Consider the following 25,192-nt stretch of genomic DNA (forward strand, 5'->3'; position numbering starts at 1 on the left):
GTGTGTGTGTGTGTGTGTGTGTGTGTGTGTGTGTGTGTGTGTGTAATTTTTCTACCCACCTATAACAGGGCAAGGTTTTAAATATTTATATAAGGGTGGAGCCTTGACAATTTCTGTACGCCTGGCCCACAGAGGTTTCTCTTCATCGAACTGAGGTCACCTTGTGGCCTCATCAGCAGTAGGCAATGTTCCTGAGTGACAGTCCTGGTTCCTTGAATGCTTCTTCCTCATTGCTAGGGATTGGACTTGGGGCCTCCTCCTGCAAGTGTTCTACCACTGAGCCATCTCCTCTGCCCTGAGTCCTTTTTCTATTTCTTTTTTTTACAGTTATTTATTGATTTGGGGGTATGTGCATGTTTATGTGCTGCAGCACATGTGGAATTCAGAGGACAACTTGTGAGAGTCAGTTCTTTCCCTGTACCATGTGAGTTTCAGGGGTTGAACTAGGATTGTCAGGCTCGGCTGCCGGCATCTTGACCCACTTGAACCACCTCACTGGTCCTGCCCTGAATTATGATGATTTTTTGAGTTGCTATAATTTTTTGATTTATTTATTTTTATTTAATGTATAAGTGTTTTACCTGCAGGTATGTAAGTGCATCCATGTGTGCAATGCCTGTGGAGGCCGGAAGAGGGTTTCGGATCCCCTGGAACTGGAGTTACAGACTGTATTAGTCACTGTGTAGGTGCTGAGAACAGAATTCAAGTCCTTTACAAGAGCAGCCAGTGCTCTTAACTGCTGAGCCATCTCTCCAGACCACCTTGAGTTGCTTTTTATTTTGAGATATTTGCATTATTTCACGTTACTCCATAGAGATTTTATTGACATTTTCTGATCTCAAGCTTTTCAAACTCACCTAATTCAGATGGACAGAAAATGAGAAACCATAATGAATAGTCTATATTGAAGATGTGGAATTACTAAACAACACACTGTCGGGAGAATAGGTATCCTTTGACCACTCCAGTAAGTCAATGGCCTGCTCCTCTTCAAGAACAAAGTTAATGAACTCTCTTGTGAAGGCCACGTAAGCAGAACCAAAGTAAATGGTGAGGCCATTGGGAGGTGGGTGTTTATGCATACACGTCCACAGTATGAAGGAAAACAGCCAGGACCTCCATTCCACGTGTATGTGCTTGGTTCTTCCTGAGATATGAGGAGGGGGTAGCATCCCTGGGGTGATGTTTTCCCCTCAAACCCTTTCAGATACTGTACTATTTCCTTGTCGGTTTTCAGGGGAAGTCTTGCCCACAGGTGTTGAGGACACCTTGGAGGTCACAAGATCCACCATGCAGTTCAGGTCAGCCTGGAGCCGGGAGATGCCTGCGTAGACCAGATTCCCTCTTCCAAGCCACAAAGGCATTTGAGAAACAACTCAGGAGCCTTCTCACTGCATCTGTGAGAGCAGCTGAGGCCTTCTCATCCATGTAGACACAGTAGACATTTTGGGGAGTGTAAACAGCCCTGAAGAGCCTTTCGAATGTACCAAAGTCTTTGTGAACAACCATCACATAAGCCAAAGGGAACGCAGCTTCTTCTGCAGACAGAGGCTTTGTTATGTAGTGATTTTGGAGCAAGTATTCCCGGCAAGTTGCGCTTTTCAGTGATGTCAGCAGTGAATTTTCACCTAAGACATTTTCCGCCATTACAATCATGTCACTGATTTCTACAAGAACTGAAGCATTTGAGATCTTTCCCACCTGCAGGGACTTTTTTGAAACTAAATTATCGGTATACAGGTAGAAAAGAGTCATGGACACAACTGTCAGCCCTATGACAAACCCAAACAACTTCCGCTTCATTTTCCCTATGACCTTTGCTCCCGAACCTGTCAGCTGCCTGGCTTCATAACACCATCATCAGTCTGCTGGTTGGTGCAGCCTATTGGGAAATCTGTTCTCACTTCCTGTTCTTGACAAGGGGGAAGTTCAGTAAGAAACACCTAAGGGAGGTGGGGACTCAACCACAAGTCTATGGTCCTCTGACAGAGAGTTGAGGGAACTAAATTGACTCTGAGAATGTGAAATGCTGGGAACAGCTGATTGACTGATGGAGGACCGGGCACAGTGAGATACTTCTGTCTAGATCAATATCATATGAAGACTCTGCAAACTGGCTACAGCTGCCAACTTAGGGTGGGCACCCCACATGGGGTGAGGATGGAATGTCACCACTCTCACTACACTTCGCCTGTAGACAGCCACCGTCACAATCACTGACATTCCCTTTCAATACAAGGGACACTGTATTTCTTCAAGTTGGGTAGATCACAGTTGTTCTGAGGCAGGTCCCAGTGACAAGGTCAGCACCCCAAATCACTCCACTGCAATGGCTTGATGGTTGGATCTAAAAGTAAAGAGAAAGAATTTGTACATTTTTTTTTATTTATGTGTATGAGTGTATTGCCTGTGTGTAGGTAAGTACACCCATGTCATTTTTAAGACTGGAGGGAACTTAAAAATTCTTCGCATCAATTCGTTCTATTTACAAATGGAAAGAAGTGGACGTGAACTACTGTTAATACCCTACAGCAGTTTGTCTCTGTTATCTTACTGACAACCTGTTAGGCAAGCATTCGCTTTATAGCCAATGTGTATATGAAGAAGTCGAAACTCAAAGACTTGGTATCTAATAATAAGCTAGTGGCACTGAGAGGTCTTAAACTTAAATTTTCCTTCCTTCCATCCTTCCTTCATACCTCCCTCTATCAGTCCCTTTCTTCTTCCCTCCCTTCCTTTTTTCTCTTTTCTTAAAAAAATTAAAATGTATTTATTTTTACTTTATGTATATGTGTGTGTGTGTGAATGCCTGCATGTATGTATGTGTACACGTGAGTGCCTAGTGCCTGAAGCAACCAGAAGAGGGTGTTGGAGCTCCTAGAACTGGGGTTACAGATAGTTGTGAGCTGGGAATGGAACCCAGGACCTCTGTAAGAACAGTACTTATTCTCTCTTGCCCTTTGAGCTGTCGCTCCCTTCCTCCCTCCCTCCCTCCCTTCCTCTCTTCCTCCCCCTTTCTCTCTCTCCAGCTCAACATGTAGCTGAAGTTGGCCTTGAATTCCTGATCCTCCTGTCTCAGCCTCCCTAGTTCATGAAGCACAATGCCCAGATTTTTCCTTTCTTTTTGAGATGGGATTTCACTGTGCTGCCCAGGCTGGCTTGGAACTCATGAGCTGAGTGATCCTCGTACCTCACCCTCCCAAGTAGCTGAGCCACACACACTTTGCCCAGTTATGAAACTCAACTTTCTGAATCCACAGGCCTCCAAAAGTAAGTTCTTACTTACCTTTCAGGTCCTGGCATGACATAGCTTCCCTGGTAATTCTTTCCTGCCTTTCCAAGTCTGGGTTGGGAGCCTCTCACCAGTCCTAATAGGATCGTGTCCTGCCTGTAACTGTGAGTTTGCTTTGCTGCAAGCTCCCAGAACACTGCTTCTGTGTACTGATCGCTGCCTCTTACCCACGGGAGGTACTCATTATTGTATTGAGTCGAAGCTCACTTTTTCCTCTGTACCAGGGATCAGCTATGCCTGGGGGGCCAGCCCGGTCTGTTACTTTTATACAATCTTCAAACTAAGAATGATTTAAAACTTTTAAGTGGTTGGGAAAAAAATTTCAAAGTATAGAAAAACGTTGTGGTGTGAAAATTATACAAAATTCCAATTTCAGTGTGCTTATGTAGTTATTGAAGTCTGCTCTGCTCGCCTATTCATGGTTGTTTATATCCTGCTGGGGCAGCCATGAGCTGATATTGCAACAGAAACAAACCAACCAACAAAACTCTAAGCTTTTAGGCTGGCCGCCAAAGCCAAAAACGTTCACCAATTGTCCCTTACCAGAAAAAGTGGACTGACCCACCCCCGCTCTCCCTCCCCCCCCCCCCCCCCCACATTCACTGATGGGCTGCCTACTGTGTGTTTTCACTACATCAAAATGACTGCTGAAGGCTGGGCAACATTTCACTTTTTGCTTTATTTTCTAGATTTTCTGGTGAATACTGGAATGATGACATTTGGTAACAGAGTTTGGTCTCTAAAGAGAGACTTGTTGCTGGCATGTCGGTGCACGCCTTTAAACCCAGCACTTGGGAGGCAGAGGCTGGCGGATCTCTGTGAGATCGAAGCCAACCTGGTCTACATAGTGAATTCCAGGCCAGCTGGGGCTACAGGGAGACCCCATCTCAAAAAGATCAAATAAACAAACAAATAAATAAATAAATACATGAATAAATAAGATGGGGATGCATCTCAATAGGAGATTCCTTACCTATCAAGCAAGAGATCCTGATTTTGATCACCATTACAGAGAGAGAGGGGGGGGAGAGAGAGAGAGAGAGAGAGAGAGAGAGAGAGAGAGAGTTGTGTGGGTTTGGATCCTGGCTATGCTGGTTGAAATGCTGTTGAACAAGTTACTTAACCTTTCTGTTTCAAGGTCTTTGTAAATGGAAACAAAAGCGGCAGGTTTGTTTTGTGAATCCATGAGTTGTAAGTGGGTGAGTACTCTCAGATACTGGCTGCTACTGTTACCTGCACAGGGACATTTTTAAGGCCAACCTGAGCTATTTGTGAATGGCAAATTTATAGCACCACCAGGAGCCAGAATTCACTGTGGACCAAGCTTTGGCAAAATGTGGTGCTGCCACACAGTGGCATTGTCTGGAATAGCTTATCCTGTCCCAGTCTCTCCCTTTCCCTTCCTTTCCTAATACTGGGATTGAATCCAAGGCCTTGTGTGTGCTGGGCCAGCACTCCACCACTGAGCTGTATCTCGACTCTCTTTTCAATTAAAAAAAAATTTTTGAGACAGAGTCTCACTAAGTTGCCTAGATTAACCTTAATGTTGCTCTGTAGCCCAGAGAAGTCTTGAACTTAACAATCCTCCTGCCTCAGCCTTGTGAGTAGTTGATATAGCAGGCCTGTGTCACTGGGCCTGGCTCTTCCTTTTTTTTAGGGGGTGAGAGTCTGTGGATGGAAGGGAGGGAGTGTTTTCAAGACAGCACAGTATTTTGTTCTCCACCAGAGGGTGAGTAGTTGGAAGGGAAGAACCAGTTTTTAAAGGCACAAGCAGAAGAGTGGCTCGCTGTGACCTCTGGAGGGCTGAAAATCCTGTCTTCCCTGTGTTCCCAGGCCCTGCCAGCCAAGCTACACACAGTGACATTTGAGCAATTTCAAACCAAGAAGGGCGAAACAGGGTAGCTTCTGTGTACCTCCTTAAGCCTTTAGCAACTGAGGACACTCAATAGATGCTCTGCAGCAGTGGGCGGAGTAGCATGGGAGGAGAGGAGGGAAAGCAAGCCAGATCTGGAGCCCAACAGCAGAGGTTCTTTGCAATGTACTGGCAGGGAGGGCTAATCATCCAGAAAGGAACATGAAGGCCGGAACATACATGTATCTGGGGGTTAGGCGCTGTCAGTCCAGCTGTTTTCAGGAGTAGTAATGAACCTTAAAACCAGAAATCCTGGCTGGGGATGTAGCTCAGTGACAGACTGCTTGCCTGGCAATACTTTGAATTCAATCTCCAGCACCCCAGAAAGAAAAAAAATATACATACAAGAGCCCCTCCTAGTGTCTTAAATACACTCAAATGAAAAGGGATAGTTTCAATTATTTTCCCATTATGTGAGCACCAAGTTTTCAATTCTCATGATTCTGTTCTGGTTCAGAAAAGTTGTGCTGTTTCAGTGAGAGAAATGGAAAGCAGCTTAGTATCACCTCATCTGTCACATGACTTTCTAGAGGAAAGACAATGCTGTCCAGGCAAACAGAGTGACTTCTAAGAGTGGACACTGGCTATTTGCAGAGATATTCCCTTCCATTGTTCCACAGCAAAGGATTCGGAAGATGAAATTCCACAGGCACATCTAGGTCCAACTCAAATATGCAATTGAAGGACAAATTAAAACAGTGCAGGAGACTCAGTATCTGAGTGAGGGACACCTTAAGCATGTCTCAGATTATCACATCATGAGATTTGTTCACACACACACTCTCTGCTTCCAGATATCAACCTAAGCTAAGAGGTAATATTTGTGCTTTTCAGAGGCTGACAAAATATTTGCACTTTGAAATGCAGAAGTGATAACACTTAATGGGGACTGACCTTATCAAAATTTGATAGTTTCAAAGGAAAACAAAAAGACTTTGGAAACTGTGAACAGGTATATTTAGATGTTCTCTGAAGGGCACCTGATTCCAGTAAGTTGTGTTTATGAATATCCTCTAAGTCCTTAGTTGCCTTAGGGAAATAAATTCTTTCCAATAAACTCCTATTTCTAAGCACTGACTTGGTGCCTTGAGGCCCCACCCAGCCTTGCATAGTAATGTGTTTTTCTATTTCTGTCATTAGCTAAAATATAAGAGTAGCTTTTAATCAGGTACTGCCAACAGAAAATGTGACCCAGAATTCTTTTCTAACCCCTAATACCAATGTCCAGAACCTGGGAACCTCACATTCTATACTGAATTATTAAAGTCAAAAGTTTGTTGTTGTTTGTTGTTGCTTATTTGTCACATATCCCAGGCTGGCCTTGAACCCACTGTGTAGTTGAGGATGACCTTGAACTTCTCATCCTCTACCTCTGAGCACTGGGATTATAGGCATATGCCATCATACCTGGCTTATGTGGTGCTGAAGATTTGTGCGTTCTAGGCAGTTACTCTAACACTGACTTATGTCCTGAGCCCCAAGACTTGCTTTAAAAAATTCTAAAAGCACATAACAAAAGCTACCATTGTAACCACTCTGTGTACAGTACCGTCACCTACATTGCATGACAGATTTCTAGAACTTTCCCATTACCTCTGCTCTAAGGATATTTGTGTACTAAGCACAGGCATCCTGAGACAATATCATGGAGCTCATTGATGGTGAAAGATCAGCATTCCTCAGAGAAGTGCTCTTGAAAAGGAAAATAAATAGTATTTGGTATTAATATGTCATTCTTGTGTCTATAAGATTTGATTCAGCTTAATGAAATTAAAGAAATAAGTTAGGAAGAAATTGAAGCAATGTCTTTCCTGCAAGTCCCTTGAGAGTTAAGAAGGACTGGTGGACAGAAGCAGTGATTGCTTGCCTGGTTCACCTCTGCCCTTTGCCTGACTTCTGACTTGGCTTAATCCAGAGGAGAATGCGTGGAATCCACCCAAAGAAGTTGTTCAACCAAGAAATGCAGCTGAGTGACTTGGGTAACTGCTCTTTGTGGCTCTCCCCAAGCCCACAGGACCTCAAATCACCTGGAGCACTGTAGACTGACCATCTCTGCTAACCTGCTCACTGAGCATGGTCCCTCTGACTGCTCTAAAACCACTGCTGCCACCAGCAAATTTTCATGACTTTTGGCCCAGCTTCTTATAGCAAATGCCCAGTGAAAACATTGATTTGGAGAGAAATTGGTGGAAAATGTTCTATGTGCTGATTTAGGTCACAGAGCACTAGGACTCTGGAAAGACAAGGTTCTCTTCACAAAGATGTCTAAGTAAGTCAGATGTGGTGGCTCATGCCTCTAATCCCAGCAAATGAGAGACTGAGGCAGGGTGAATGTTTTGAGTTTGAGGCCAGCATGAACTTTGACAGGCATTGTTTTTGAGAATTCATCAACACTAGTACCCAGAACTGGGTATAACCTAAGATAACCTATAAACCTAAGATAACAAACCAGACAGGGATTCCATCAGACTCACCTTGCACTGCTTTTGCAGGGCAGTATCCCAATACCAAAACAGCTGTGGGAAGGGCAGAAGAGAGGTCACAGCAGACTCTAAGCTACCGTGACCACATGCTCTCAGAGACTGGAGGCTGCAAAATATACTTTTCAAGGTTGGTCAGAGACTTCACTGGCCGTGAAGATGGTCTTAGAAGGAGCAGTCACGAATCATTACTATAAAACTTGATCCATTCGTGTGTCCTATCTCATCACTAAGGTTTTCATGCAAAGAGCCAAACACGTGATTGTCTTTTAAAAAATCAAATCCCAAAGCAAAATCAAACCAAATGAGTTGCTGTGTCTCTGCTGTCTGTGAGGAAACCTGCAAACCTGGATGGGACCTTCTGGCCCTCCTGGAAGAAATGGACATTGCTGTCTGACTGTACATTGTCCCCTCTACCTGGAAGTTAGCACAGTAGCTCCAAATCCAGTGTTTATGGACTCTGCAGAACCTTGCGGGTCTGGGTAGGTTAAGAGCCAGACCAGTTCCTTTGCTTTCTGGATGCAAGTGTGCTCAGGCCTCTTCTCTGATTGGACATTTGTTTAAGACAATTGCTTCTGTAACTAATGGCAAAGGATAAATGGCCCTCAAACCTTTCATAACCTTTTTGCAAGACTCCTTTCTTGTGTCTGATTCTGATGCAGCTCAAGGGGGAGGGACAAGTATGTGTGGGCTCCAACAGACGTCTGAAGGAGATAGAAGATGTCTGTTTTAAGAGGGAAAAAATGTAAAGCTGAGTGTGGTGGCACACACCTTTAATCCCAGCACTCAGGAGGCAGAGACAGGCAGATCTCTGTGAATTCAAGGCTAGCCTGGTCTACATATTGAGTTCCATCCTGCCCAGAATTTTACTTGCACTACGAAGAAACAATTGTGGATGCTCAGGAAAGTGGAGCCCTGGGTGTTGTTGGCACAAGCATATTTATTCAGTTAGAGCAGAACCGTCTCTGGCTTCCCTCCAGACATCTGAGGTAACAACAGAACCCCACTCTTTCACTGGGTATTAGGAAGCTTAGGTCTCAGAGCTCCTGACATGTCGTGGGAACATGTCAACAACCCATGTCAACTGCCATGGACTGTGTTCAGTCACTGCTGCTTCTTGGGATTTGCTGTGACAGACTAGAACACCACCAAAGTTGCCAGGCAGCTCAAGGATTCCCTGGAAGACCAGTGTTCTCTGGCTGCTTCCCTCTGATTGAAGCACTTCCTTCAGGAGGAAGACTTACAAGCCTCATAAAGGAAATGAAATTTACAAGGCTCAGAAAGCCCCTGAAACTTACCAAATTCACAGGGCCCCTTCCCAGTGGTTATAGAAGGAGTTAGCAAGTGCTGAAGAGCTTGACAGGGAGCCTCAGGTCTGCTGCGCGAAGAGAGTTCCAGGGATGCAGCTCTTAGGAGCTGTCACTCATGCTTCTGTAAGTAGCCCTGATAAACTCACTGGTTCAATAAGCTGTACTTGGATAGAATTGTTTCTTCCATCTGTCTTGGTGTCTTCTCTGGGTGAATGGACATTTGCCCATGTCACCTCAAGGAAAGACAAAAAACACCTTATCTCTCTGCCTTGATGAATCTAGATTGTTTTTTAACCTCAGGTAGCCAGCCCCAGTGCTATAAAACACTGACAGATAAGTCAGCACTGAAACTTCAGGATCCTATATTAATTTTCCTCTCTTCACTTTTAACCTTGCTTTTTTTAAAAAATCAGTTTCAGATTTTTAACTTTTTATTTTAAATTTTTTATTTGTTATATTTTTTATTTTATGTATGTGAGTTTATTGCCTGCATGTATACAAGTGCATCTGTGTTGTGCAATGCCAGAGGAGGCCAGAAGAGGGCATCAGATTCCCTGGAACTGGATTTACATATGGTTGTTAGCCACCATGAGGGTGTTGGGACTCAAACCTGCTGGGTCCTCTGAAAGAGCAACCAGTGCTCTTAATCAATGAGTCATCTCCTCAGCCCCTTATTTATCTTTTTTTTTTTTTTTGGTTTTTTAAATATTTTGATTAAAAAGTGTAAGCCCTCTCATTTTCCAAGATTTATTTATTTTTATTTTATGTGTATGAATGTGTGCCTGCATGTATGTATATTTACCACATGTATGCCTAGTGCCTTCAGAGGTGAAAGAGGGCATAGGATTCCCTGGAACTAGAGTTACAGGCAGTTGTGAACCACAGCGTTAGTGCTGGAAATTGAATCTGGGTCCTTTGCAAGAGCAGCCTGTGTTCTTAACTTCTGAGCCGTCTCTCTAGCCCTTTATCATTTATTTTTATAGCATCTAAAAATGATTAAACAGAGGGAAGGACACCAGCCCTGGGGATGTTGGTATGGCACTGGTAAATAAATCATCTTATCTAGTGTGGAGGTTTGAATGAGAATGTCCCCCAGAGGCTCCAGGTATTTGGACATTTTGTCCCCAGTTGCTGTCACTGTTTTGGAAGGTCTTAGGACGTATGGCCGTGCTGGAGGAAGCGTATCACTGAGGGTGGGTTTAGAGAGTTCTTAAGCCTTGCTGGATTTCCAGTCACTGTTTCCTGTGCCTGCTTGAAGATATGAGTTTCTGCTTTCTACACTAGCCACCATGTCTCCCCACCGTGACGGACTGTAATTCCCCTGGAACCATAAGCTCAAATAAACTCTTCCTTCTATAGGTTGCTTTGGTCAGTTTTTCTATCACAGCAACAGAAAAGTAACTAATACGTCTAGCTTTTACAGTGCCTCTGAGAGAGGCATTATCTGCTTAGACAGAAAAAAAAAAAAAAATGGAGAGGTCAAAAAGACAGCTTAATTGGTAAAGTGCCTGCCAGGCTGGATTTAGATTCCCAGCACCATGTAAAAAGTCAGATATGGTGGTACATATCTGTAACCCCACTGACTTACACAAATGTCTTACCCTGCTTAGCAACTAAAGAACATGTTGAGGAACATCAGGAGAAGAGATTAACTCTGAGAAGCCTGGATCATTCCACCTCAGCAAGGCTAGCTCTGTGGGACTTCAATACTTTCTTCCTAAGTCATGTCTGCTGGGCCTTCGGGACCCTCATACACATGGCATGGAGAAAAATGAGGCCTAATATAATTTCCTAAGCCAGGCTAAAGTTTAGCAACCTGTCTCTGGCCTGTCACTTCCGTGTGGAGGTGGCTCAGCAGCCCATCTAAGATTGCCTCTGCCCAGTAACAACTGGTGTAATAAATTCCCAGGGGCCCACAGTCTTCGCCCCAGATGACACATTCCTATACCCACCCCCTTTTCCACACCCCTTTTGCTTAAACTATATAAGTTGATGCCTAACACAATAAAGTGAGTTCCTGCCTTGACAAGACTCCTGACTCGGTGTGGTTTTTGAGTTGCCGACACTCACCATCCCACCCAGCCCCCAAGAGAGGTCCTGGCCTCTCCCCGTGTGCCATACCTGTCGGAGTGCGATCCGACACATGTCCATAGGCAAAATGTTATCAGTGCTTAGTACTGGCTTCCTTAAAGCCAGTCAACAAGTATACTACTAACATCTTTCTTGCATCAGACTCTTAGGTTGGGGGTGCAAGTGACATAGGTTCAGAAAACAGTGCCACACCTTCCCACCCAGAACAGCAGCATGGGCTCCTTCTGTCTTGTGTTCTGATGGCTGTGGCTTCAAATCCCCTTTATTGTTGAAGCAGGCGAGCATAGGGAATAGGTTAGTAACCTGGGACTCTACTTGGTTTGGGCTATGAACCCCATCTCTTCTAATGCGCACTTGGCAGCCTAGCAACTTTACCTGCACGTGGTGTGTACACACATCTCTCTCAGACTACATGTATGCCCTTCTCTGAACAATAGGATGTTTTTCATAATCTCAATGGCCGCTAAACTTGGATAATTTTCTTTTCTTTCTTTCTTTGGTCTTTTTGAGACAGGGTCTCCCTGTAGCCACAGCTGGCCTGGATTTGCTGTGGAGACCAGGCTGGCCTTGAACTCACAGAGATCTGCCTGCCTCTGCCTCCCAAGTGCTGGAATTAAAGGCATGTGCCACCATACCTGGCTCAAACTTGGACAATTTCTATTCAAACACATTCCCAGTACATTCTGGTCCAAGGGTAGGAGGGCCAATCTGGTCTGAACTGGTTTTGAGTGCATGTATACGTTATCGTCAAGTGAACTTTTAGAAAGAATCCTCTATTTACCATCTTATTTCTGTGCGTAATTGGGCATACTAATGATTCCAATCAGAACAGAGAACTGCCCCCAGTACAGCCCTAGTAACCGAACTCCTCTTTCTCTTGAACCCAATGAAAGGAATCCCTAAATAGTATCAGGTCCCTTGAGCATCTTTGCTTGTGTGGTCCATTGCTCTCTTGCTGTGTGTTTTGATATTTTCTATTGCTTTGCTTTAAATAAAGTTTCCTTACAACCTTTGCAAACCTGCCTTGGGTAAGAGACCAAGCATCTAGAAACATCCAGCCCTGTGAAAGGTGTATTCTCTGCTTCAGTCTTAGTCCTATGAGACAGAGTCTTACAGCCTGAATTGTGTCCCTTTAAACTTTCCATGCTGATCTAACCTCCAGTTAGTGTTTTAGAATGTGATCACTTTAGCAAAAGAGGGTCTTTAAAGAAGCAAAGTCAGATGAGGTCATATAGGTGTGAGCTCTAGCCAATAGGATAGGTGTCCTTACAAGAGAGGAAGAGACAAAGGCACAGGAAAATGGCCACAGGAAGAGATGATGATGCAGCATCCTCTGCCAGCCAGGAAGACCATTTTCACCAGAGACTACCCTACTGGCACTTTGACTTGGAGCCCCACAGCTGTAAGAAATAAACTGTTGCATAAGCTACCCAGTCTGTAGAATTTTCTTATAGTATCTTAAATAAAGTGATACTGTTATAGCAGCAATAAAGGCCGGTTAGGAGAAAACTCCTGGTCAAGGGAATAGAATCTCTGGCCTGGGTGGAGACCTAACCTGTTGGGAGCTGCTAATCATTGAGCTGTGTCAGGCTTGTTTACTGAGTGTGTATTATGCACACCAGTATCTAATCTGCCTTATCAGGAGGAATATGTTTATATGGAGAGCCTCACAACACCTGACCTTGAGGCAATAGTGGAAGCCTTTGATCTGACCACTCCCTGACCCTCAGATACAGGTGGGGAAAAACAGCAGTTGTTACTAATTGAGTTCTTCTGTATAAAAAGGCAGAACTGAAATAAATCGGAGCTGCAGTATTCACTGTGAGTCCTCCCAAGCATCTTTTCTGTCTCCTTTCCTTTCTTTCAATCCTCACTCCCCCTTTCAGGTACTGTCCGTTTTGGCCGGCGGGCACCGGCACTAACCTTCCAGTTGGGCAAGGTCAATCACTCGGCCAAAGAACCACCATTAGGAAGGCAGGCTCACATTAAACCATGCTAAAGAGATAGCAGACTAATTAGTCCTTTAGTGAGATAGTGTACTTTTCCTTCCTAGAATCCCGGCCCCTAGTGCAGAAGCTTACCAGGCTATGGCTAGGCATCTTTGTAAGTCTGCCTGCTTTGCTGAATTACTCAGAAAAGTATCTTTTCCTTTTCTTCTTTCTGTCTCTTTTTTAAGCGTGCTTTTCCTAACATTTTGGGCTTCCCCAACAGTTTGACTTTCCTTACCCTTTCCCTAAAGCTCTCCCTCCCGTCATCTGGCTCCTAGTCTGCAATGTGTCTGGCCTCCATGCTTAAACAATCTAGGTTTTTTTTTTCTTTCCTTTCTTCCTCTGGGAAGCTGCTGAGATTTACAACTTGCCTGCTTTGGGTTTTTTCCTTCTTTTAAGCTCTAATAATTGTCTTCAAGTTTCCATTTGAGTCCAATCTTAAATTTTTTGATTAATGAGACTAAAAATCAGGCCCAAGAGGGGACCCTGATTTCCCTTGTTTTATCTGATGACTCATATAGGACCCCAAAATTCCAGTAATAATACAGGGGCCTATGCAGTGCCTACCTCCTAGATGATTGTGGGAATAACAGGTCTTGCATGCACTATAGTGCCTGGTGCACAGGAGGCACTTGACAGATACTTTTTGTTATTTTCCTCCATCATCATCATCATCAGCAGCAGCAGCAGCAGCAGCATCCCAGGAGACATTTAGTACTGATTCCTCCCAGGAAGAAATAGGACCTCATAAGTTATATCCTGTTTTATATACCTGCCATCATTCTCAAGAATAACTTTCATCCACAAATTACGCAACATGGATTCTTTTTAAAATTTCTATGATAAAACCGCTTCTCAATAGCTCCCCTGTGGAATGTCACAGCTTAGCCACAATGTGCTCTATAATGTTGGTTGTTTCCCTTCTGAGGGAGGCTGGTTCCTGTACCAACTATCACCGCCCAGCATCTCCAGAGAGCAGATTTGACAGAGTAGCACTGGCCTGGGGAAGTTTGAACTGTGGTTTTATGCCACTTTCCTACCAGTACCACCTTTACCAATACTGAAAGGCAGAGCCATCATAAGCAGGAGACTGTCTATATGCATATAAGCCTCTAAATTCACCTGGCTGAGCAAGGAATAAACCTCATAACTTCAGTAGCACACACACACAAAACTTCATATGGTGACTGAAAAGTTCCCAGAAAGAAGCTGCACCTCCACTGAGCCTTCTGCTGGGCTGCTCAACTGATCAGCATTTCAACAACTGTGGTGAGGCTGGATTTAAACAGGTCCAGAACCAAATTACAATTTATCTTGGGCTATCTTTAGTTCCCTAAATAACCATTCTTTGCCAGCCTCTGTGTCTGACCTAACATCCTGTGACTAGCACATAAAACCTTTGGAATGTGTTAACTTAATAATACCCTAATTTCCACCAACCAAAAGGCTTAGGGTGTCATCAAATAGCATCTGAAGCCTATAACTGAGATTTCTCCACTTTGCTGTCACCACCTACCTAATGTTCCCACCAGTGTATTTGAAAAGTGTCTTGATTTATGACTTTCTTTGTTATGTTACTATAAAAACTTCATGAAATGGCTTCCATGTTGTATCGTGGAACTTTGAGTAACCTAAATCTTGTTCCCAGGCCATGGTAACTTATATTTGGCTCCAGAATAAGCTATCTCTTTGAGGTGAGAGTTTGGCTTTTGCATTGACAATATGTTGCCAAAGTCTTTCCAACACGGCACAAGCAACATGATAAGACCACACTGAAAATGGGTCTTGGGGAGCCAGGACACCACTGGCCCTGAACTGCGGGATACTTAAGTCTTATATGAGCAGATGAAATGAAGAGATTGGGGGTTTCCTGAGATCAAGAACTGGGATTAAGTCAGGTATGGTAGTGCATGTCTGTAATCCCAGCATTAGGGATGTAGAAGCAGGACTGTGAGTTTTGACAACATAGCAACACCATGTCTCAAATACAAACACACAAAAGCAAAAAATAAACCAAAATATTTCATCAGAGTTGCAGTTATCATAAAGATCACCAAGTCTGTGGCAGGACAAAGGAAAAACCCAGATTCTTAGAGGCATTTGAAATGGTGATGGTCATTGGTTGGGAAGGAAAACAAAAGCAAAGAACCCCGGAGGAGGCTTGTACCAATGGCCTCAGTTTCCAAGGCGTCAGTTTCCAAGGACCACTTTGAAAGCCCAGAGCTGCTGCCTCTATATCTTCTCCATTTTGTTTTTGTCTGTGTTTTTGGGGCAGAACCTCACTATGTAGTCCAGGTTGGCCTCCCTAAGGCTGGGATTGCAGGCATGTACTACTGCACCAACCAAGCTCTTCTCTAGCCCTTTTTTTTTTTTTTTTAAATGTGTATGAGTGGATTGCATCCATGTGTATAAATGCAGCCATGTTGTGAAATGCTCACAGAGGTCAGAAGAAGGCATCAGTTCCCCTGGAACTGGAGTTATGGGTTTTTGTTAGCTGCCACGTGGGTGCTGGGAATCGAATCCAGGTCCTCTACAAGAACAGTCAGTGCTGTTAACAGCTGAGCCATCTCTCCATGCCCAACTCTACTCTATTCTGAAAGAATACAATATTTATGTTTAATATTTATTTAACAAGTACTGAACACCTATCATACCAGGGGCATGTACTGGTCTTGGCAGAGGTGGAGATATTCTGAGAGAGACACTTGTTCCTCTCCCTTTAGCTATCAGACTATTGAAATAATGGTTCTCCAAGGAATTAGAACTTCCCAGAAATTTCATTCTGGAAGAAGAAAAAGCAAAGAAGCCTGGTGCCAGGCAGAGGAGGAACAAGAGAGATTTCAGCTTGTTAGGTAACTTTGCAGGAGAGACTAAAGCCAAGACTATGATTGGTCACTGAGGGTCTGGACTATACCTTGACCAGTACTATAACTGCCTGGCTGAAATGAAGATCTCTTAAGAGACACTCGAGTGTCTTAGCCTATCATACTTAATGGACTCCAAACAAATGGAAATTTCACCGGGAATCTCATGCTGGGAGAAAGAAAATGTGCCAGCCAGTGGGGCCACATGTCTCCTTGACAGAGATTTCACATACTTCTAACAACTTGCCAGGCCACCTTATAGTATGAGGCTGAAGCCCAGACCAATGATGGGTCAGTGGTAGCCAGGTCCACCCTTGCCTGGTTCTTCTTCGATGTGTATATATCTCTATTTCAACTTCAAAGATGGACTTCAGGGTCATTGGCTCTCCTTGTCCTTCTTCCAAATGTGGCCACATTGAATAAATCTTCTTCTCCTGCTTTCCACTATTAATTTGGCTCTTTTAGTTGGCTTATTGAGGACCTGTAGCTGAGCCTGGCTTGAGGTACTGGCTGTGACCCCCAAGTTCAATAACAGAACTGATTAATTACATGTATCTTGTCCCCTTTATTTAAACTTACACCTCAGGAGATGAACTAAGGGAGGTGTTGTACCTCTTTACTGGTTTCTCTTCTTAATGTGTCCATATTGAACAAATCTCTTTTGTTTTTATTCTTGTCTGTGTGGTTGACCTATTGAGGATAGGTGGGCAAGGCTAGCTTGTTAGGGCTGTCAGGACCCAGGCTGTGATCCTGTCCAGTCCAGTAACAGGCACTGTTCTACGTGCCACAGATAGAAGGCTAAAAAAGAAAAAGAGTAGTTTAAGAATACACGGTGAATAAGAACCTGTCTGAGAGCATCACCTCTACCAGATGAAGAGAGCAAGTCCTTATGTGACCTCCTATGTTGGGAGTGGAAGAGAACAGCATTTAGTCACACTTGACTTATCAAGGTAAGTAGGTTTTTAAAATAATAATTATGTCAGTAGCTAAACTCAGGCCGGTAAGATGGCTCTACTGGTAAAGGCCCTTGCCACCAAGCCTGACGACCTGTGTTCAATTCCTGGGAACTCATGATGGAAGGAGAGAACCAAATTCCACAAGTCATCTTCTTACCTCCACACATATGCTATGGCATGTGCACCCCCACCTATAAAATAAATAAATTAATGTAATGAAAATTTTAAAAAACTAAACTCCAGGGCATGCAGAGATGGCTCCATGGTTAAGAGCTCTTGCTGCTATTACAGAGAACCTGGCTCAGTTCCCAGAATGCACATGGAGGCTAACAAGCATCTGTAACTTCAGTTCCAGGGGATCTAACACCCTCTTCTGCTCTTCATGGGCACCAGGCATACATGTGGTACACGTACATACATGTAGACAAATCACTCATACACATAAAATAAAACTAATTTTAGGCCAGACATCGTGGCACATGCTTTTAGCCCCAGCACTCGGGAAGTAGGAGCAGGCAGATCTCTGTGAGTTCAAGGCCAGTATGGTCTACACAGTGAGTTCCAGGCCAGCTGGGGCTGCAGGGAGAACATGTCTCAAAAAGACAAGAAAAACATTTTTTCAAATAAATAATTTATTGAGAATTTCATGCATGCATATAAGGTGTTTTGATGCCCACTCACTCCAACTCCTCCCATATCTCCCCATCACTTTCTTCTGATAACTTCATGTACTCTGTCTTCTTCTTTGATTTATTATTTTTTATGGGACCTTTGGCTACTCTAAAATCCCCCCACTCTGAAGAGGTAACCCTAAAATCTTTTAAGGATTAGATTGAAGCTCTCAAATATTTTTGACATTTTTGGTCTTTGGAACAGAGTATGTTGCTAAGAGGCCCAAGGACATTGTGAATTTTAGCCAAGAAACTGGCTAATTCTCTTTGGGGTCTTTTTTACCTTAACTGCCTAGCCAATTCCTACCTCCTATTCTTATCAGGCCATCCTCTGAAGAGGTTACCCAAATTGCCAATAGGGAATCTGGATGCAGACCACTCTGGCTTCTTCCATGCTGAATGCAGGGTGAAGCATTTGGAGTACCCCTTCAGTGGGTCTATCTAAAAGACTCCCACATTCCGTAACTCTTAGCTCTAGGGGGAAAAGAAAGTCCTTGACTGGTGAATAAGAGATGTGAAGAAGTAAAGGCAGGAGTAATCAGCATTACAAGTTCTAGACAGGGAACTAGAAAAAAATCAGAGCAGGGCAATTTTCAAATGTTCATATGAGAGTCCATTGGAATTTCTTGACAAGGGCTTCCAAAAGCATCCCTCTATTGGGTTCCTCCTCATTTTTCTTTTGGCTGGACTCTAGAGAAATGTATTCAGGATTTGCTTTCAGGTATTTTGATAGGTGTTGGAGTAGATAGAATCAGTGTCAGTTCCCTCTCAAAGGCTTCTAGGTAGGGGAAGAAAACAAATTTATCCATCATTTTAGAACAATAGCTGGTTATCTCACTTAGCTACAGGTGGGCACTACAGTACTGGACACCAAGATTTGAAGTCTTACATCTGAGCAACACTTTCTGGTTAGGAACAAAATCATCAATGAGAAATAATTATCTAAATAACTTTATATAGACTTACGCTTAATGTCTGGGAAGTGTAATCCCTTGAACTCAAAGAAATATACTGATGACTTTACTCTTTGGTTATACTTTCCTTTTGGGTGTTTAAGACCATACAGTTGGCCCAAATAAATCAATTTATTTTTACACTTAAGGTCATTTGAGGATCTGTTCCTCTGGGGTCACATGGGCTTGGGAGGAGTCAAAGGTCCTGCTTGACTATGGATGGCTTCACTTGGAAGCATGGAGGAAATGTTTCCTCTGAGTTGACCCTCCTCTTTGTAGATTAGACACTGGTTCAGCTTCATCTCGTGGGGTCTCCATGGCCTCCCTGAACAAGAGGACAGGTGACTCACCACAGTTACAGGACATTTTCAGAGATGTTCCATAGTCCCCTGGAATTTAGTCAACCTTGGAGGGCCAAGGGGCAAAAACTGTCCTTTAAGTCCCTCTGACCACATTACTATAGGCCTCAAACTATGGCTGTTAAATGTCCAATAAGGTTAGTTCCACCAGTCTGATATTTTTATTTATCATGCACTGAATAGATAAGGCTTGGGTAAAAATAAACAAATGTTCTCAGATAAACCTTGACTAGATATATATTTTGTTCCTTAAACTAGTTGACTAAACTATGACCATAGAAATTTTTATGTGTATTTTTGTCTAATCCTTTATATACCATAACAAACCTACACGCAGACCTTCATCTTGCTTAGGCTCTCTCATTTTTTCTATTTTGAAAATATCCCCATTCCCAAATCCTTTTAACATCTTTTACATTCTCATTTCTTTTTTTAAAAATAGTTATGGACATAATAGCATTAACAAATACATTTTCCATCTGTTGTGAGACTTCTTTTCCTGGGGATGCTAAGCAATGCTTATCCCCTTTCAAGGTTCTAGTGTCAAACTAATGTTTGATTAAATTTTTCATGGGGAACCAATGAATTTTCCCTTTTAAGGTTCTAGTGTCAAGCCAATGTTTGATTAAAGTTTTACTGGGAACCAATGAATTTATTGAGCTTACTTACCAAGATAACTGAGGAGTTGTTGAGGTGTATGTATGACCTGAGGGTGTGCACACTGGAAAGACTTTACCCAGCATGGGTCATGCCTCCTCTTTCTAGCCTTCCCCAGATTGTATGTTTTAGCCCTCCCTAAATCCAGGAGGCCATATGTGATTAGGGCCAAATTACATACAGTTGGCTGGGAAGAGTGGCTGGATAATCTAGTGAGGGTCTAATGACCCTGCTTGGCCCTCCTTTAATGAATGAGCACAACCATCGACAAGCCCAATTGTGACGATGTTTAGCGATCAAACGACATATGTTCTCCTTCATATATAGATCCTAGCACCAAATCCTTTTAAATTCCAGGTCTTTCTAATAAGATGATGCTATACAGCAGTCCCTTCTTCATGAAATAACTACCATCATCTCAACTTCAGCTAAGCTTGATCGTTAAAAAAAAAAAAAAAATTCTTAAAATGAAGAAATAACAAAAGGCTGCTCCTGCTCCTGTTACATCAAATCACTTAATCAATAGGAAAAGCACAGATGGAATTTCTCTTTTGTAAGAAAGTTTCAGGTCTTACTCTCTTAAATTCACCCCATTAAGAAATGATGAAAATGGTCCAATCCAGAAAGATAAATGGAAAAATATTAAGGAAATGAGGAAAAAAACCCAACATCCATGTAGATGGACTTAAGAAAGCATTGCAACATTGAAATTTGAGCCAGGTGTTAGACAAGGAACACACCATAATGTGGGTCTTGGCAATCAGACGTTGTGGCCGCAAACAGTAGGTGATCAGTAACTAATATTGATACTGAGAAGTACAGGCCATCTTACAGTGTCACAGGAACAGTGCCTCCTGTAGCCTGGCTGCTACATGCTCTGTGCTATGCTCAAAGAATGGAGGAACTGTGTGTGTGTGTGTGTGTGCGTGTGTGTGTGTGTGTGTGTGTGTGTGTGTGTGCGCGTGTGTGTGTGTGTGTCTGTCTGTCTGTCTGTCTGTCTGTGGGATGGTTCTGACAGCTCAGGGAGAAGTGTGTGTCAGGGATGAAGACTGCAAGATGCCAGTGTCCTTCTTTTTGAGACATAGACCCTCTTAAGAATCAAGAGATAGCTGGGTTTGTTAGTCACTTTTCTGTTGCTGTGATAGAAACACTGACCCAAGCAATTTATAGAAGGAACAGTTTATCTGAGCTTACAGTTCCAGGGGAATTACAGTCCATCATGGAAGGGAGGCATGGTGGCTGGAGGTGGCTAGAGGTGGCTAGAAAAGGAGCAACAGAAGCTAAGCTCTCACATCTTCAGCAGGCACAGGATGCAAGAGAGCAACTGGAGATCCAGCAAGGCTTAAGAACTCTCTAAGCCTATCCCCAGTGACGTGCTTCCTCCAGGATGGCCACACCTAAAACCTCCCAAAACAGCACCATCATCTGGGGACAAAATGTCCAAACACTTGGAGTCTATGGGGGACATTTTCATTCAAACCACCACACTGGGTATGGTGGCACGTGCCTGTAATCCTAGTACTTGGGAGATGGAAATAGGAAGATCAGGTGTTCAAGGCTAGCCTTGGCTGTGTAATAAGTTCAAGACCAGTCTGGACTATGTGAAATCTTTTCATCATTCCCCCTTGAAGATGTAGAAATTGAAATAGTTTTAAGGATTCATGGACATTCGCCCTCCCAAAATTCATTTCTAGAAGCCCTGGGTTTAAAGGCTCTGTATGAGAGTGAGACTGAAGACAGAAGGTTCAGGAAGTCCTCCTGGTCAGTGTGCTTTTTATTCCTCACTGTACATTGGAATCACTGTCCCTACTCACAGGGATGATTTGGTCTGTGTACATTGTGGGCACTGTAGGAAGCTTTTTTGGTGATTCTGCAGTCCAGCCAGACCCAGGGTTCCAAGAATTAGGTGAAGATACAGTTAAGTCTGTGAAGAGGTCAGTCGTGGCTGTGGAGTGTCAAACACAACAGGAATCCATTCACACCTTGATAGATGTTCCTTCACTTTAAAATCAGTGACTATTCCCATGCACAGAAGCAAGGGCAGAGAAGGTTCCAAACACTACACTATACCATGGTATAAAGAGACATTTACACAGCTTGGAAAAGAGGACTCAGTGCTGAAAAACAAAACTAGAGTGTGGCTTTACCTCTCCAACAAACCCAAGAGACAACGTCAAGCTCATGAGCAATGAAACCCTGACAGAGGCCCAAATGAACTGAAAGAGAAAATCCTAGAAGAAAAAGCCCTTAAACCATTTCCCAGAGATTTAGGTGGTGTTGGAGATAGAACCTGCTGCCGAGCACAGAATATGGTGAGAACTAGAACACCAGAAGTCTAAGAAATGTTGGCCAAGGACTCTACTTTCTGTGGAGATGGAGGGCCAGGCTCTGACATGGACTACTCATATCCAAGAACATCTCTTGTTCTGCTTCTGCTGATAACATTTTCTTTCCCAAAAGGCTAGCTTTGAGGACTGGGAAGGATGCCCTGGCCAGAGGCATCCACAGTCCTCATCGTATATAAATGGTGCACTGATCTTGTAATTTTTTTTCTGGACATGAGTAAACACACAGTTGCTATGGGACACACTTGCCCTGGGTTTTTAAACAAATTGGAGAAGACAACCCCTTCCCCCACCTACACACATACTTTTGCTGACCTTTTGGTAAATATCCTTCATGAACATCGTTGGCCATGCTTCCTATTCCTATTAGGGATTTCTGGAGGAATATGAGAGGTCCCAAAGAGTTAAGAATACTTACATGGCTGTTGTGTCTGTGACTATGAATTTCTGTCATGTTCTAGTTGAAAGATAGTCATGTGGGTGCTGCTGGACACAGACAGTGATGATGATTGTACATGAATGTACAAATAGGAAAATAAGAAATCAAATTATCAGGGCTGGAGAGATGGCTCAGCAGTTAAGAGCATTGGCTGCTCTTGCAGAGGACCCAGGTTCAATTCCCAGCACCCATATGGCAGCTAACAACCATCTGTAACTCCAGTTCCAGGGGATCCAATGCCCTCTTCTGACCTCTGCGGGCACTGCATGACATGGGTGCACTTACCTACATGCAGGCAAAACATGCATACATATAAAATAAAAAGAATAAATAAAATATTTATTTTAAAAGAAAAAGAAATCAAATTACCCTTATTTTCAGATAGGGTCCTTCAGCGGTTAAATGCACTTGTTGTTCTCTGACCTGCATTCAGTTCCCAGCACCCATAGCAAGTGACTTACAAACACCTGTAACTCCAGTCCTAAGGGAACTGACACCCTCTTCTGGCCTCTGCAGGTATATGCACACATGGTGCATATACATACACTCAGACACACACATGTACACATAAAGATAAAGCACAGTATTGGCACAAAACATACATGCAGACCAATAGAGTAGAACAGAAAGTGAAGACAAACCTACGCCAACTGATTTTTGACAAAGGGCCAAAAATATTCACTGAAAAATAGACAACCTCATCAACAAATAGTGCTGGATATCCACATGTAGAAGTTTGAAACTAGATCAACTTCTCTCTCCCTGCTAAACAATGAATTCAAAAAAGAATCAAAGACTTTAGTGAAAGACCTGAACCTTTAAAACTGATAGAGAAAAACATTTCAAGACATAGGCATAAGCAAGAACTTTCTGGAAAGGACTCTAACAACACAAAAACAATCCTAAGAATTGGGAAATATGATTGTATGAAATTAAAAGGCTTCTGCACAGCAATGAAATGACCAGCAGAGTGAGGATCCAGCAGAATGAGAGAACCACACATCAGACAAGGGATCAACATCTAGAATCTCTAAAGACCCCCAAATATTAAATACCAAAAAGTCCAAATCATCAAATCAATGGATCAATAAATTAAATGAAAAGACGTTTCTCAAAAGATAAAGTACAAATGGCCAATAAATATATGAAAGAATGGTCAACATCTATAGCCATCAACAAAATGCAAATCAAAACACTGAAAGCTGGGTTATAGTGGCACATAACTTTAATCCCTGCACTAGGGAGGTAGAGACAGGCAGACCTCTGTGAGTTTGGGGTCAGCCTGGGCTACATATGAGCTCCAGGCCAGCCAGGGCTACATAGTGAGACCTTGTCTCAAAATAAAACAACACAAAACAAAATGAAACACTACACTGAGATTCTATACCACCCTAGTCTGAATTGATATCATTAAGAAAACAAACAACAAATGCTGAGGAAAAAAAGCCCATCTGTACATGCTGCTGTTGAGATGTAAACTAATGTAGCCACTATGATAGTCAGTATGGTGATTACTTAAAAAACTGAAAATGAAACTACCATGTCATTATTATTTTTTAAATTAGCACACAAGGTATCATTATGGCATTTTCCCACTTTGTGTTTTTAAAAATATTTTATCTATTATTTTTATTCTATGTGTATGAGTGTATTGCCTGTATGCATGTAAGTGCACCCATGTCATGCAATGTCCAAGGAGGTCAGGAGAGGGCATCAGATTCCCTGGAATTGGAGTTATAGACAGTTGTTAGCCTCCATGTGGGAATCAAAACCAGCTCCTCTGCAAGAATATCCAGTGCTCCTAACTGCCGAGCCATCTCTCCAGCCCCCCAACTATATATTTTAGCACATTCTCCTTCTCCCTCATCTCCTCCACCTCCTTGTTCCTCCTTATAACCCCCTCACTCTCTTTTCCTCTTTCACATGTGATGTGCCTTTTTGCTCAGCCCCATCCTTCCTCAGCACCTATTTTCCCCTTCCTTGGTCTCTTTTCTATTTTTTTTGGCTTTGTGCATGTGTGTGATATACACACATTACACAGGCTAGGATCTGCACATGACAGCAATCATGAAGTTTTGTCTTTCTGAGTTTGGGTCATGTCATAGCCTCATTAATTTTAGTTGTCAACTTTACATAGTCTTGAGTCATTTGAGAGGAAAGCTTCCATTGAGGAACTTCCTAGATCAGATTGGCCTGTGAGGGATTATTGATTATTAATTGATGCAGAAGGATCCAGCCCATTGTGGGTGGCACAATCCCTAGGCAAGTAGTCCTGGCCTGTATAAATGTTAGTTAAGCATGAGCCCATGAGTGAGCCATCTAGCAAGCAGCATCTTCCATGATTCCTGCTGTTCTTCCTTGGCTGTGAGTGAGTTCCCCGGTCAGCGGTACTGCTGTGTGGAGTAGCAAGCAGTTCTGCCTTTAGGTTCCTACCCTGACTTCCTGCAATGATGGATTGTGACCTGGAAGTGTAAGATAAAACACACTCTTTCCTTTCCAACTTGCTTTTGGTCAGAGTGTTTTATCACAGAAACAGAAACTAGCTAAACAAACTTTACTAAGTATTATATTTTTCCAGATCCATCCATCATCCTTTAATAATTTCATTAAGCAATAATTGTTTCATTTTTCCTTTATAGCTGAATAAAATTCTATTTTTAAATGTACCACATTTTCATTATCCACTTATCTGTTAATGAGCATCTAGGTTGGTTCTGCTTCCTTTTGATATTGTAAATAGAATGCAACAAACATAGAGGTGCAAGTATCTCTGTGGTAGACTGTGGAGTCCTCTAGATATATGCCCAGGAGTGGCATAGCTGGGTCATAAGAACTACCATATTACTGCGCTATGCCACTCCTGAGAATATGCACA

At 42.9% G+C, this 25,192-nt stretch overlaps 1 pseudogene; it reads right to left on the reverse strand.

The window, feature by feature from the left end:
• Nucleotides 1-899: 899 nt before the first annotated feature.
• LOC103732949 lies at nt 900-1,803 on the reverse strand (annotated as a pseudogene).
• Nucleotides 1,804-25,192: the final 23,389 nt, after the last annotated feature.

The sequence above is a fragment of the Nannospalax galili genome, unplaced genomic scaffold, assembly GCF_000622305.1.
Source record: "Nannospalax galili isolate Female #2095 unplaced genomic scaffold, S.galili_v1.0 scaffold72, whole genome shotgun sequence".
NCBI lineage: Eukaryota > Metazoa > Chordata > Mammalia > Rodentia > Spalacidae > Nannospalax > Nannospalax galili.